Source organism: Sinocyclocheilus anshuiensis, unplaced genomic scaffold (assembly GCF_001515605.1).
Source record: "Sinocyclocheilus anshuiensis isolate Anshui unplaced genomic scaffold, SAMN03320099.WGS_v1.1 scaffold1393, whole genome shotgun sequence".
NCBI lineage: Eukaryota > Metazoa > Chordata > Actinopteri > Cypriniformes > Cyprinidae > Sinocyclocheilus > Sinocyclocheilus anshuiensis.
The window spans coordinates 31,390-36,159 of record NW_015548343.1 but is presented as its reverse complement, the minus strand read 5'-3'; positions in this window follow the sequence as shown (position 1 = coordinate 36,159).

Below are 4,770 nucleotides of genomic sequence, written 5' to 3'. Positions count from 1 at the left end.
CATACTGTAAGTATGATTTGTTAATAACGTGTTTTCTGAGTTTGGTCTTTGAAAAACACTGTCTTAATGCATTAAGCCAAATTAAGTGTTTTAAAATGTCCCGAACAGAATGAGGACTGTGCAAAGTAGTTTGTGAAAAAGGTAACTAACGTTATCTATTTGTCTGTGTAAAGTTTTACTCTAGGTCAGTGTTTCTCAACCAGGGGTCTGTGGACCCCTAGTGGTCCTTGACGTAAGGCCAGGGGGTCCGTATAAAGTATGAATTTTTGTATAAATTTTATATATTTTGACATGACATGTTCCCATGAAAGAAAAATGGCCAAAATACTGGACAAGTCAACTAACTTGAATAATACTTGACTGCATTTGGTCCTCACAAAGACACAAATGATACATAGATGAGTCAATTTTGTTCTGGGGGTCCTTGAGGATGGTTCTGAATTGGACTGGGGTCCAGTACACCAAAAGGTTGAGATTCACTGCTCTAGGTGATCCAGACCCTCTCAGACTAGACCAGTGGATGCTCAACCTGAAACGACAGAATTGGACTCCTAAAAAGTTTTCTCGTCTGTGCAGTGAACACTTTGAGCACCTCAGCGCCACCCACGTCCCGCCTCTTTGCCCATTTTCGATTATCCGGGAGTGACGCGCGGTGACGCGCTGCCAAGATGGCGACGACCGGCTCCGCCCACTTTGGGCTTCAAAAAAGCTCTTCAGAAGTCAACGGGTGACGTCACGGAAATACTGGACAAGTCAGCTAACTTGAATTATACTTGACTGCATTTGGTCCTCACAAAGACACAAATGATACGAGTAAATTTTGTTCTGGGGGTCCTTGAGGATGGTTCTGAATTGGACTGGGGTCCAGTACACCAAAAGGTTGAGATTCACTGCTCTAGGTGATCCAGACCCTCTCAGACTAGACCAGTGGATGCTCAACCTGAAACGACAGAATTGGACTCCTAAAAAGTTATGAGTATTTGTGATAACTAAACGAATATTTAATTACTATAATACTGATTTCTCGCTAAAAATAACACCAAAAGTGCAAAAAGTTAGTCAGAAGTATACATTTACACAGAAACTGACCACCAAACGCAAGTTTCAGACGCCATCTTTATTTATTTTTTAGCTCAACCGTCACGGAATGGAACACACAGGATTGTGGGATATCAAAGGCAGCGAAGGATACATCTATGCTGCCTTCAAAATTAGATCAGAAGAAGGTACCTCCGGAGACAGGAAGCAAAGCAGAATTTGGATTCGGACGTGCCTTGATGCCTTCCTGCTTTGGAATGCTGCCTCCGAAGGCAGCATTTTAGAGCTTTCAGACACAACCATTGTCTGGTCTCCTCTTTGCATAGGACTGCTTTCACCGATGTGGTTTGTGACTAAGTTTTCCTACATTGAGATACTACTAACCTTTGTTGTCCACTACCGTGCGTCAACTTATCTGACTACCTACCCATGCTATTTACTTGCTACAAATCTCTCTCTCAGTTATTATCTGTTTCCATTTTCTGTGATCTGGCGCTGATTCCATTTAGATTACGTTTAATCATTTAGCAGGCGCTTTTATCTAAAGCGGCTTACAAATAAAGAGCACAATAGAAGCAATCAGACCAACAAGAGAGCAACAGTATACAAGTGCTTTGACAAGTCTCATTTAGTCTAGCACAGTACACGTAACAAGGTGTTTTGTTTTTATAAATTAGAGTAAATAGAATAGGTAAGTGTTAGTATTAATTGGTCAGGTGCTGACGAAAAAGATGTTTTTAGACGTTTTTTTGAAAATGGCTAAAGACTGCTCAAATGGCTGCTCAAATTGAGGCAGGTCGTTCCACCAGCTGGGAACAGTACAGGAAAATGTCCGTGAGAGTGATTTTGTGCCTCTTTGGGATGGCACCACAAGGCATCGTTCACTTGCAACGCAATCTTCTGGAGGGCACAGAAGTCTGAACTAGTGAGTTTAGGTATATTAGTGGAGCGCCAGTGGTTGTCTTGTAAACAAACATCAGTACCTTGAATTTGATGCGAGCGGCTATTGGCAGCCAGTGCAAACTGATGAAGAGAGGTGTGACGTGGCTTTCTTCGGCTCGTTGAAGATCACTCTTGCTGCTGCGTTCTGGATCAGTTGCTGAGGCTTGATAGTACGTGCCGGTAGGCCCGCCAAGAGAGCATTCAATAGTCCAGTCTGGAGAGAACGAGAGCTTGGACAAGGAGTTGTGTGGCCTGCTCTGATAGGAAGGGTTTAATCTTCCTAATGTTGTATAAGTCAAATCTGCTGAACTGGGCCGTTGTAGCAATATGGTCTGTGAAGCTTAACTGATCATCAATCACAACTCCAAGGATCCCTCCTCATCTTCAATACATGGAAAGTTAAGACTGTTATTATCAAGTATGTTGGACTATCGCGTTCTGAACAATCACTCACCTGCTTCACTGCTTGTCTTCTGGTTTTACCAATAAAGTCAGTTTGAATTAATGACATTTACCTGTATTGATCCTCCTGTTTGCTGACTATAATATAATATAATATGCACAAAATTAAAATATTTGAATACAAAAATGTGCAATTTTCATTCAGTCAGACAAAAAAGTGAAACAAAACAAAGGTTTGATTTGTTAAAATGCATGCGTATAGTAAGACTTTTGAAGTCAATAATTATAAAAGTACACTTGAGAGAGGTGAAGTGAATAACACTGAATATTATCTCTTCATTACGGCACCTGTTAGTGGGTGGGATATATTAGGCAGCAGAGTTGGGAAGGTTACTTTGGAAATGTAACAGGTTACAGATTACAAGTTACCCTACTTAAAATGTAATAAGTAGTGTAACTTTTCAATTACTTTATTAAAGTAATGTAACTGATCTGATTACAATTACTTTTATTTTGTAATTAAATTACGTAATTCCGTTACATGTAACTAGTTACTCCCCAACACTGTTAGGCAGCAAGTGAACATTTTGTCCTCAAAGTTTGTGTTAGAAGCAGGAAAAGTGGGCAAGCGTAAGGATTTGAGCGAGTTTGACAAGGGCCAAATTGTGATGTCTAGACGACTGGGTCAGAGTATCTCCAAAACTGCAGCTCTTGTGGGGTGTTCCCGGTCTCTAGTGGTCAGTATCTATCAAAAGTGGTCCAAGGAAGGAACAGTGGTGAACCGGTGACAGGGTCATGGGCGGTCAAGGCTCATTGATGCATGTGGGGAGCGAAGGCTGGCCTGTGTGGTTTGATCCAACAGACGAGCTACTGTAGCTCAAATTGCTCAGGAAGTTAATGCTGGTTCTGATGGAAAGGTGTCAGAATACACAGTGGCTACGTTTATATGCAACCAAATAATCAGTTTGTAATCGGATTGGCGGCTCAATCGGACTGAAAAGCCTTCATGTAAACACCTTAATCGATCTGATTGAGCTCGATCGGAATTAAATTTCGATCGGATTGAAGGGGGTGGTTTATTCCTTTTCTAATACGATTGAGAGTGCATGTAAACACTTGATCGGATTGAACCCCGAAACTGAAAGGACTGCGCATGTGCAATGATGCAGAAATAGCATAATGACATATGACGCACGGAACGAACGGCTCTTCCTTTTGAATAAAGTGTTGTATAAATGCGTGTCCTGTCATTATAAAACTCTCCTTTCACTCGGCAACTGTGAAGTGGAGCAGGACAACCTCCCACCAGTCCTTGTTTTGGATTGTCATCCACAGGCAACCTGTTTTGGGCACAGAGAGGGGCATTTTTACTGCGTGATAAATATGAGCAGCACGGCACAGCGGTTATTATGTGCAAACAGTGAGAAACTCTATATTTGTGCAGTGTGCGCATGTAAAAAAAAAAATCAATTCCGATTTGAAGCTTGTGACATATAAACACGCACATCAACCCGATCACTTTATTTAGCGGTCATGTAAACACTACATTCAGATTCATCAATCGGAATGAATTCAGTCCAATTCCAAATATTGTGCATGTAAACGTAGCCAATGCATCACAGTTTGTTGTGTATGGGGCTGCATAGCCGCAGACCAGTCAGGGTGCCCATGCTGACCCCTGTCCATCACCGAAAGCGCCAACAGTGGGCACGTGAGCATCAGAACTGGACCACAGAGCAATGGAAGCAGGTGGCCTGGTCTGATGAATCACGTTTTCTTTTACATCACGTGGATGGCCAGGTGCGTGTGTGTCGCTTACCTGAACACATGGCACCAGGATGCACTATGGGAAGAAGGCAAGCCGGGGGAGGCAGTGTGATTCTTTGGGCAATGTTCTGCTGGGAAACCTTGGGTCCTGCCATCCATGTGGATGTTACTTTGACACGTACCACCTACCGAAGCATTGTTGCAGACCATGTACACCCTTTCATGGAAAAGGTATTTCCTGGTGGCTGTGACCTCTTCAGGAATGGTTTGAGGAGCACAACGAGTTTGAGGTGTTGACTTGGCCTCCAAATTTCCAACGGGTCAGGGCTGTTTTGGCAGCGAAAGGGGGACCAACACAATATTAGGAAGGTGGTCATAATATTATGCAGCAAGATAAGTATTGAAGATTTGGAATCTGCTCTTGCCAGTCTTAGGGCTTCAACAACTGAGAGCAAGGCAGTCTCGGTTGAATGTCCACTTCTGAAACCAGACTGGTAGCTGTCAAGGAGGTTGTTCTGTGTGAAAAAAAGCAGAGACTTGGTTGAACACAGCTCGTTCAAGTGTTTTTGAAATGAAAGGAAGAAGGGAATATATATATATATATATATATACATAATACAC